General features: G+C 39.1%; 1 protein-coding gene across 1 annotated transcript in view; it reads right to left on the bottom strand.

Annotated features, from left to right (window-relative positions):
- PRKN (parkin RBR E3 ubiquitin protein ligase) overlaps positions 1 to 11,244 on the bottom strand; it is a 1,208,049-nt gene that overhangs the window by 1,040,131 nt on the left and 156,674 nt on the right. The window lies entirely within an intron of this gene.

Raw genomic sequence — 11,244 nt, 5'->3', positions numbered from 1 at the left:
CAGGTTCACACTCCTTGGCTCCTCCCAGGTTCACACTCCTTGGCTTCTCCCAGGTTCACACTCCTTGGCTCCTCCCAGGTTCACACTCCTTGGCTCCTCCCAAGTTCACACTCCTTGGCTTCTGGAAGGCCCCCTACCAATAGGGATCTCCTTATCTTTGTCACTTTATCTCCATGTTCCCCCTTTCTGGGACCCTTTATTCCAGGTAAACAAAATCAGACAGAATATTGGAAATAGGAGATTTCTCCCATCTTTTCCTGTCCCTGTTTCTGTGTTGACCTCCTGTAATGCTTTAGATTTCTCATCTGTTCCCTCTATCAGAAATGTTTATCCCCAGGCCAGCTGTACTTTTCTATGGCCTATGTTACTTTTGCATATGTGGGAAGCTTTAATATTTACAGATAATACTTATACAATTGGTGAAAAAACAAGTCATTTATTCCAGGGCTTGCTTTTCTCTCTTGGTATGTCCACATTTATGGATTTTCTTCTTTAACTATACTACTCTGAAACACACAATTAACAGCCACCATGGTATTCTTTAGATACCGCTAAAAATATAGTCATCTTCACAACTAAATATGTATCTTCTATAAGAGTTCACTGAGTAAGAGAAAAATGTAATTCCAAAGTGAAAGTTAGAAATATCTAAATATCTAAAGCCAATACAACTTAAAAACCATCATTACACAGCAAACTAAAATGACATGTCTTAATGAAAAAGAACAGCATAAAATTTGGTGTACTGTACAGCCAGTCCTGTCCAGACTGAGACCGTGTGTTTATATTTTCTCATAACCAAAAATATTAAATCTAGACAGAATCTAGGGGGAAACGACAACATGTATGAAGACAGCCTATTTAACTCATGATCAACTGGCCTATGGAGTATTGACACAGAGCTCTGCAAAGATGTGAGAAAATGCACTGTCCTCAGCAGGAAGGACACTTACAAGATAAATGTCCTTTATCAGACCCAGATAAAGGTCTGATTGTTTTAGTCATTTTCCTCCACTGGGAAGAAGGCACATTAAAAAGACAGGTCTATTTCAGTGTACACATGCCTGGAAACACGGGTGTTAATTTACTGATAAAAATCACATGGTGGTGATTTTAAACCAGGGCTGGTCCTGTCAGTCAAATCAGAGAGGCAGGACATCCTCTCTGAGTAATGACTGTCTGGGCCACAGCATGGTAGATTGCCAGGTCAATTACCAAGGGCTGGGAGGACATGTAAAGACAGATCGCCTAAATTCTCATCAGTAAAACAGAAACCTAGGGACATATTAACACAATGAACAATCACTTAAAATTGTGGCTTTGACCAGAGATACAATATGTGTTTCTACTGAGTCTTTCTACACGGATATTTTTTACCAACAAGAATGGATATATAGGACATCTTAAAATAGTATGTGTGCCTTTATTTCTGGAGAAAAACTTTTTTCAGAGGAACATTAGGATTCTATAATTTTCATCTTATCTAGAAAATTAGACACATAGGCAAATTAGTATTTGGAAAATTGGTCAAAAATAATTCATAAATGATCATGTCCCTGATTCTTCAATTTACCTCCCGTTTTTCCTATACGGAGACTGATTTCAGTTCTAAACCCTCCCAGTCCTTTCTCTCCTGTCTACTGCATCTACAGCACCCCGTCTGAAGGGAAACATCAAAAGACCAGCAGCAGCCAGGTGGAGGATCTACAGCACACTGCCTAATACCAGTAATCCCTCTGTTCTATACTCAGATTCCAAGCGCCTCATGGAAGCGCCTCAAACGTCAGACTTAACTGGGAGGAACAATGCAGACTGCTTGAATCACAGCTTAATTGCTTGTGAACTAGATTCTGATAGTCCTCCAATAATGGAAGAAAATCTCTCTCAACATTTAAGTGGAGAAAATACTGGCTGCTGACATTGAATTTTATAGCTATGCAAAATTTAATGGTGATTAGTAAGTTCTCAAATTAAAGAGTGAAAGATTATTAAGACACATGCAAACGATGTAAATTAAAACTAAAATATCACAAATAATTCTGTCATAATTTCTCACCTAAAGAGTTGTTTCTAAAAAAAAAAAATTCCAGAGAAGTTATTTTTATTTCTTTCTTTTTTTAGAGACAAAGTCTTACTTTATCGCCCTTGGTAGAATGCCATTGGTATCACAGCTCACAGAAACCTCCAACTCCTGGGCTTAGGTGATTCTCTTGCCTCAGCCTCCCATGTAGCTGGGACTACAGGTGCCTGCCACAACACTTGGCTACTTTTTGTTGCAGTTTGGCTGGGGCTGGGTTTGAACTCACCACCCTCAGTATATGGGGCTGACTCCTCACTCACTGAGCCACAGGTGCCGCCCTATTTTTATTTTTATTCATAGATAATTTAAATAAATTCAAGGACACTATTAATTTTCATTACAACCTAAATAATATAGGTAGGCAAGAAATAATCCTGGAAAAGTTGCCAAAAGCTGAAATAATTTAAGTCAAGACAGTTTCCCCAAACTATCATTACAGTAGGCGATTATTAATTGATACCGAACTGAATTCAGAATTTAATTTTTTAAAAAAAAATTTAAGATAACTAAGAAACTGATGCTACTTGTGTGTGTTCGAAGATATTTATACTGATGAATAAGTATATTTCAGAAATGAAATAAATATATTTTATCTATCTCTGTATTATTTGCATAGGTATCACATAAAAAAATCAAAATGGCCATAGTCAGTCGGTGACTTAACAAATCTCATAAGTAAATGATAGTAATAAAATCCATACAATTAAAAATAGGAGTAAAGATCCTAAAAATTCTGGACATATCTGTCTAGACATCTCTATCACATCTCACACTATATAGAGAGCAACCTCTAAAGTTTTTGATATCTATGTGTCTCAACCTTTCATAATTTCAGTGTCATGATAATTATAAATTACAATCCAACATAAACAGGGAGTGTAGGATTAGAATCAAAACAGGTCTTCAGAAATCTTCAAGTCATTCTCACAACTCAATTTTAAGTGTGCTTGATATAGGGATCATACCATCCTTTTTATGTAGGAGGAAAATATTTGGGGTTATAATTACATTCATATTATTCTAATACAAAAAAAATTGAAAAAAAATAACATCTAAGGGAATTAATGTCAGATGACAGTGAAATAATTAACTTTGAATTAGTCACTTTGTTCTCAGCTTTTTACACGTTTGATAATTCTAACCTACCACAGGTAATATGAATGGAGAAAAGAAGTATAACACTTTTCTCCCCAGAATGGTAATGGGAGAAGAAGAGCTGTGGGCAACTAACAGATGAACAGGTGCCTGCAGACTGAAGAGTTCAGGATGTTGACAGATGAGTTAGCCCAGCGCTGTTACTGGGGTAGAAGTACAATAGAATTTAAGAATGATTGTGTCGTCCGTTCATCAGTATAAATATCTTCAATCACACACAAGTAGCATCAGTTTCTTAGTTATCTTAAATTTTTTTAAAAAAAGTTATCTTAAATTATTTTAATGTTAATCTAAGCCAAAAGCAATTACCATGTAAAAACATATCCAGTTTTGATCCTGTAATTAGGACAGAGAAAATTTAGCCACTTACACACACCATTCATTACATTAATTTGATGTCCTCTTTCATCTAACAGAAGCAAAGTATGTCCCTAACTGAAATATAGTGAATGTAAGTGTCAGATTTAAAATAAAATTTAAAAAAGCACTGATTAGGAAAACATCACCTTTTCCTTGATCCTGACTTTTTTCTCACATGCCTCTGTTTACATTATTCATAGGTTTTTATCATAGATTTATTTCATTTGGTTAATGATAAAACATTTTCCATTTGTTTCTGCTGAGGGGTTTGCTATTCTATTGCTGTTCAGTGCTTTGGGGGTCTTAGTACGACACATGTGCCCAGCAAAACATTCGCTTGGTCACCTGTGCCGAATTATCGGATGCTGGAGTTCAATTGGGAACTTGTTGGTTTAATGGGTCTTCCCTATTATGTTTCTGGTACACATCATTACAGAATTTTTTTCCCATCTTCTTTGAAGAACTAGAAAAAACCAAAAGAACAAAACAAAACCGTGATGAACTTTCTCTTTGTCTGTAATCTATATGTCATATAGCAAAATTAGTTATGATGACAGCATTTACTGAGAGCGCTGCAAAGTTTACTAAGTCTTTTCTCATGCTACAGCCAAATTTTATCAAAGATGAAAATGAAATCATTTTACATCCATATAGTTCTTTATACTATTTGTTTCAAAGGACTTTAGGACTTTTTACCTAATTGGATATTTATAAAAGCCCTTCAACTGAAGTAGGCAGAAATTATTTTTCCTACTTAATAGGGGAAATAAATGGAACCCAGAGAAATAAAGTCGCCTTCCAAAGGCGACAATAGTTAGTTATTAACAGGGCCAAGATCAGATCAGAGCTAGCCTTGAACCCTACATGCAGTAGTCTCCTACCATTCCCTATTAGGACATGAAATTAACAAGGACCGTAATGTCACTGGCCACCCTCTCCTGAACAGAAGGCAGCCCCTATGAACTAGCTCATTGATGGTGTTTTTAACATTCAGAAAAATATGGCCAAGAGTGGTAGCTCATGCCTGTAATCCAAGCACTCCAGGAGGCTCAGGTAGTTGGATTGCCTAAGCTCTGGAGTTTGAGACCATCCTGAGCCAGAGCAAAACCTTGTCTCTTAAAATAGCCAGGCATGTGGCAGGCACCTGTAGTCCCAACCACTTGGGAGGCTGAGCAAGAGAATCACATAAGCCCATAAGTTTGACGTTGGTATAAGCTGTAATGCCACAGCACTCTATTGAGGGTGATAAAGTGAGACTCTGCCTCAAAAAAAAAAAAATAAGGAAAGAAAGAAAAATGGGATTTGGAGCCTATAGCTCAGCCTCTAGGGTGCCAGCCACATACACTGGGGTTGGTGGGTTCGAACCCAGCCCAGGCCTGCCCAAAAAAAAAAAAAGACAACTATAAGAAGGAGAGTGAGAAAAATTACTAACACATCTTTCTTGGGGTGGTGCCTGTGGCTCAGTGAGTAGGGTGCCGGCCCCATATACCAAGGGTGACAGGTTTGAACCCAGCCCCAGCCAAACTACAACAAAAAATAGCCGGGCATTGTGGTGGATGCTTGTAGTCCCATTTACTCAGGAGGCTGAGGCAAGAGAATCACCTAAGCCTAAGAGCTGGAGGTTGTTGTGAGCTGTGATGGCATAGCACTCTAGCAAGGGTGACTAAAAAAAAGAAAAAAGAAAAATGTGAATACATATTTATTATACACATAATGCTATGTTTTCTGTGCAGTTATTATACCTTAACATCAAACATACTGATTAGTCTTAAACTTGCACCCAAGAATACTAATCTCACTATTAATGGCATTTATATCTTTAGAAAAAACTGACAAATAGTGCTTTTTTATAAATACTAGTTACGTGGATTCTAATACAATCCATAGAGACAGATAAACCCAATAGTCAACTTCCTTTAGGAGCATAGCTGTCCTTTCTATCTAAGCTAAAAGATATTTTAATTTGAAAGCTATTTGAGCTTTTGCTGTAATGAGCTCAATTCTTGATGAACAAGGCTAATAATGACTCAAAATTTCAAAAAGACTAGGTGCTATTTCATGTGGCAATCATCTCAGGTTAAATAACATGACATTTTAAAATGGCATTTGGTAAACAGCTCTCAGGTGCATTTCACTGGTCCTCCCACTTCTCTCATCTTCTTGCTGAGAAAGGTAAATGGGATTCTTCCCCAAGAAGTGAGTAATTCTTTGTGCATTGAGATAGAGATTTCTCATCAAATCATACTATTTGAAGTTGTTATGGCCTCAATGTTTATGTTCCCCCAAATTTTTATGTTGAAATCCTGACTTCCAAGGTGATGGTCTTAGGAGATGGAGCCTTTCGGAAGTTAGTCAAGGCTGGGGAACCTGTGGTCTGGGAGCCACATGAAGCCTCCCAGATTCTTGAATGTGGCCTTTTGACTGAACTAAATTTTACATAACAAATCCTTTTATTAAAGAGATTTGTTCTGTGAAGTTTAGATTTGACTGACAGGCCACAGGTGGGGATGTGGAGGGCCGCAGACTCTCACGAATGGGATTAGTACCCTGGACAAGAGATCTCAAAGAGCTGGTGGGTCCTCTTTCCCCACTGTGAGGACACACCAAACAGATGTCAACAGCCTGCTGCCCAGAAGGTCCCTCACTGGAACCTGGACTTGCTGACATCTAATTTCTGGCCTGACTTCCAACCTCCAGAAGGATAGGGAATAAATTACTGTTGTTCTAAGCCATCTAATTTCTGATCTCTAGTCAGTAGATTGACTAGAACTAGAAGTTTCCATGAAGTTTTGAGAAATAGCTAAAAGTGTTCTACTTCTGCTATTGGTTATCATTTCTCAGATGTTATTAAAAAATTATATAAACAGTACTCTCCAATGTTATCTCTGGACAAAGTGATGTACTCATACCATTTTGTATTAAATTCACTTAACTTCTCTTGTTAACTATCCATTTCTACACAAGTTTGCAAAGAGGAATGAAACCACAGCCCTGCCCTTGAGTTGGGAACAGCCTGGCTGGGGATGCAGAGGATATAAAACTAATAATAATATAATGTGATAATTTCTTTAATGGAGATTTATATTAAACAGAAGAAGAAGCACAGAGGATGGGAAGACTAAATTTGTTTCAGTTGATGGTTCCTAATAATAGCATGTTCAGAAATAGAAATAAGGAAAGATTAATGTGTAAGCAGGTTAAGGCTACTCAAATGATTGAGGTAGGATAAAGGAGAAAATAAGAATTATATAATATGTAGTTAACAGATAAAGTATTGTGAACTGTCTAGAGATAGAATCAAGTCTGTGCCCTAGAAGCAGACTCTAAGTCAGAGGGATCTGTCAGGACGTGTTTTCCCAAGGAACAGACGAACAGCAACACCAGCGCTGGACAGGGAAGCCTGAAAAAGGGAGAGTCATCAGGCAAACTCCTGCAGAGGGTTACTCTGTCTCATTCCCACGAGAGAACTCTGGAGACACTCAGGCCTGAGTGGGAGAAGGAAGGAACCTGACCCCTGGGGGCAGGTGCTGGAGTACATATGCCCACCCTGGGCAGTCACTGGTGAAAGACTTTCTAGGCGCATGTGATTCCCAGACAAGGCCGGGCTCAACCTCTACTTGGTGAAGTTTCTGAGAGGCACAGCCTTTGTTACAGGGTCCACTACAGAAAAGTTAGGTGAGTTAGATCTAGATTCCATTTTAGTACTAAGTCTATGTTAGATTTTAAACAGAAATCTTCAAGCCTCTGATGGATATGCAATAATATCAGACATATTTGAGTTCTTACAGAGACGCATAAGGAAGATATAGTTGAGAGGTTTTCTAGAGATGGAAAGGCTTTCCTGCATGTTATCGTGTGACAGATCAAGCAGTCAGTGGAGTGGCACGTGCTGAGGAAGTTAACTTTAGGCCTTGAACAGAAGGTAGAGACTACTGCCAGCAAGGTCTCGGGTTGGCTGGACTCTGCTCAGAGCTCACCCATGCCCACTTGGTAAATCTCTAGGACTAAAACGGAGACAATATTATATGGGACCAAGGCCAAGGCAAATTGTCTTATGTATGTAATTTCAAGATCCTCCTTACCATCTCCTTAACGATCTTGCGATAAGATCTTAAACACTTGTAATAAGCATTAGTAAATGTTCCCTTCTTCAAAATAGTCTGTGTGACACACACAGAGGTGTGATTCTGTGAAGAGTCAGGTCTCCAGGTGGCAAATGTGACAGAGGCACATGGGCACTCCAACTACAAGACTACATGCTAATTCCCCCAGGTGAACACATCATTATGGTCAGACCACTGTCTTAAAACTGAATCCAATTTCTACTCTATAACAAGCTAAATCAATTTAAGCAAGTCTTTTAAAGCATTAAAATATTACAAAAGAAGGTTACAAAAGAATAGCATGATCAAAGAATGAGAATCAACAGTGTTTTCTTCTAAATACTATTATCTAGAGATTTCTTTTGTTCTTAAAAAAATCATTCTAAGGTCTTCCTGGTTATGAAAATAAAGTATCATTGCAGAAAATTAGGCAAAGAGTTCATGGCATTTTCCTCCTTTCCTTTTTCCTTTGTATATATATTTTTTACTGAGGTATAGCCATACACATACAATTCTAAGTGCATGGTCCAGTTTTTGTAAAGTGAAGAAACCTATGTTACGTAAAAACTGTTCTACTACCCAGAAGATGATTCAGCTTTTGTTGAGGAAGAGTAAGCTCATTGAAAACTCTTGACAAGTCACTGTAACACATATTTGTTAGCTACTTGAAGAAACAGCCATTTCTTCTCTTGTTATTTTCTACAATACTTGAATATTTCATTTGTGTCAATCCATACCTGACGGACTGTTATTCGTTTAATAATTATTAATGCTTGCTATGGTGCTCAGCAGTGGGAGAAGACCCGGGATCTAGAGGAAAATACAGATAACATAAACATACATATCTAACATGTTACTTATAAAATATGACATGCTATGGAGGAAATAAAAGTGATGCTGTAATTAAGACTAACAGAGTTACCTATGTAGAAAGGACAATTAGAGAAGTAAATTAGAGATGGGATTTAGATAAAAACTAGAAGAAAAAGAACCCAGCCACGGGAAGAGAGAAGGAAAACACACTCCCAAAAAGGGAATAATCTGAACAAAGTATCTAAGCCTGTCTTACGTTGCACAAACAAAAAAATAACAGGTGACCAGGCAGCACTAACCATCGACAAGAGTTGGAGAACAAAGATGGGCCAAACCATGCACGGCTATATAGGCCAAAGGTAATTCAAGTGTGAGGTACAATGCAGGGATAATAAAGGGTCTTTAGATGGGAAGTGAAGGGACCGTTTATGCTTCACTGAGATCACCTTGAGCACGTATTAGTGGGTGGCTGGAGAGAAAGCAAGGTGCCAGCAGATTGTCACAGTAACAGGCAATAGAAGACATACTTTAAAGGCAAATTGGCCATTTTTGTGGATGGATTGGATGTGGGGGTATAGGAGGGGAAGAATAAAAAAATCTATCAAGTTTTTTTTATTTCAGTAATTATTTAGAATGAGGTGTCATTTACTGAGACAAAGAAGATTTGTGGAGAAATAGGTTTCCATGGAAAAAGGCAAGAGTTTACTTTTGAACATATTAAGTTTCAGATGTTTGAGAAACAACCACACAGAACTGTCGAGTAAGTAATTTGGATAAATGAGAGGAGAGCCGAGCTGGAGATATAAATTTGGGTGTTATTAGCATATAGATGGTGTTTAAAGCCATGGGAATACAGTGCAAAGGGAAGATAAGGAGGACCCAGGGCCAAGCCATGAGGAACGTCACCGTGTAAAGGTTGTTCAGATTCAAGCCAGAGCAGGCAGCTAAGCCGAGGCATACAGATAGGAGGAAAATCAGGTCTCAAAAGCCCAGAAAGGAATGGATGACCAACAGGGCCAAGCCAGGAAAGAATGACCAACAGGGCCAAATGCTAGTGGGCGGTGGAGCAAGATAAGGAGAAAGGAGCATCTTGTGGGGCGTGGCAACCCCGACGCTGATAGTGATGCTGACAAAGGTCTGGAAGAGTCAAAGGAAATGGAGGAGAAGTGGAGAAGGGACTGAGGGTCAGGGGAGGCCTTTAAAGGGGGTAGGCGATTGTAACAAGACGTGTACAGAGGGAAAGAGAGACGAGGGCGGGTTCAGACCAGGTGCGGCAGCCTTGGCATCTCAGAGTAGGACGAAATGGACTTTTGTTCTCACAAAACAGTGGAAAGAAAGAGTGAGCACTTGGCGTCAAATTTTTAATTTCAGTAAAACATAAGGCAAAGTGATCAGCCTGAAGGTAGAGGAGTGTGAGGCCTAAGAACCAAGGAAAAGTGGCTCTTATAAAAGTGGGAGCTCACACTTGGGAAATCTTGATAGTCACGAGGCATGACAGATGCCCAAGGCCCCACAGAAAGGCATCATCTCCTTCCCCTGTGAGTACAGTGAGTGTATTACCGCTCGTGGCTGGGAAAACTGCCGATATTGCCAACCCACAAGACAGGACAACAGAAAACTGAACAATTCCTTTGTACAATGTGAACATCTCAACTAGACTCCAGTTTGGGAGAATTCTGAAGGCCTTTAAAATTAATAGTAAAGGCTGTGACTGTCACACTCCACCTCCTATCTTCTGATGGGGCCAGCTGTTGTAAAACCCCATCCTATAGTCACTGTGGCATGGTAGTTGAACAACTCTGCAGGAGTGAGAGGCCCCCGTCCTTTTTGAGGGCCATAGCTTCTCTGGGTCTAGACCAACCACCATCACCCTCAGAGCAGTTTGGTGCAGCCACACTGGGGAGCCTCATGATCTCTGCCTCAATCAGCGTCCCCAGCTGTTCCAGTACTAACCATGATTGTAAGAGGCACTAAGTGACAGTGCCGTTTAATAACAGTACCTTTTTCAACATATCACTTTTGACGCCCTCAAAAATGCTATAGCAGAAGCCTTTACCAAATTTTTCTCCTGTTACACGAGTTTCAACTCAGGAGGGAACGTGGCATCAGATTTTGAAGGAAGCTTCAAGAGCAGCAAAATTTGTAATTATTGCCAAGTCACCTATGAAGTTTTGATTTTTTTTTTTTTTTTGAGACAGAGTTTCACTTTGTCACCCTCTATAGAGTGCAGTGACACCACAGCTCACAGCAACCTCAAACTTCTGGGCTCAAGAGATTCTCTTGCCTGTAGCAGGGACTAAGGCACCCGCCACAATGCCCAGCTATTTTTAGAGACAGAGTATTGCTCTTTCTCGGGCTCGTCTTGAACCTGTGAGCTAAGGTGATCCATCCATCTAGGCCTCCCAGAGTGCAGGGATCACAGGCGTGAGCCACTGCACCAGGCCCCTGAAGTTTTGACTTTGGGGCATAATCACCATGATGAAAATCTATACATCGAACATATCCTTTTAAATGTACTCTTGAGATTGCTGCTCTTTATTGTAAAGATTTTACTTCAGGATTTGATGACTAAAAATCACTCTTTTTTATTGTGAATACTATGCTATAGTCTTTACTGATAAGTGTATTATGTGGAATCTCAGATGAAATGTTATTTATGATACGGCCTTCATTATTCAAACTATTCTGGATTTTTCCACATTTTATATATTTTCTTTTTTTTTTTTTTTTTTT

This window comes from Otolemur garnettii, unplaced genomic scaffold (assembly GCF_000181295.1).
Source record: "Otolemur garnettii isolate 467f Iridium unplaced genomic scaffold, OtoGar3 scaffold00056, whole genome shotgun sequence".
Lineage (NCBI taxonomy): Eukaryota > Metazoa > Chordata > Mammalia > Primates > Galagidae > Otolemur > Otolemur garnettii.
Note: the sequence above shows the minus strand (reverse complement) of the source record. Positions and strands in the feature narration are given on the sequence as shown.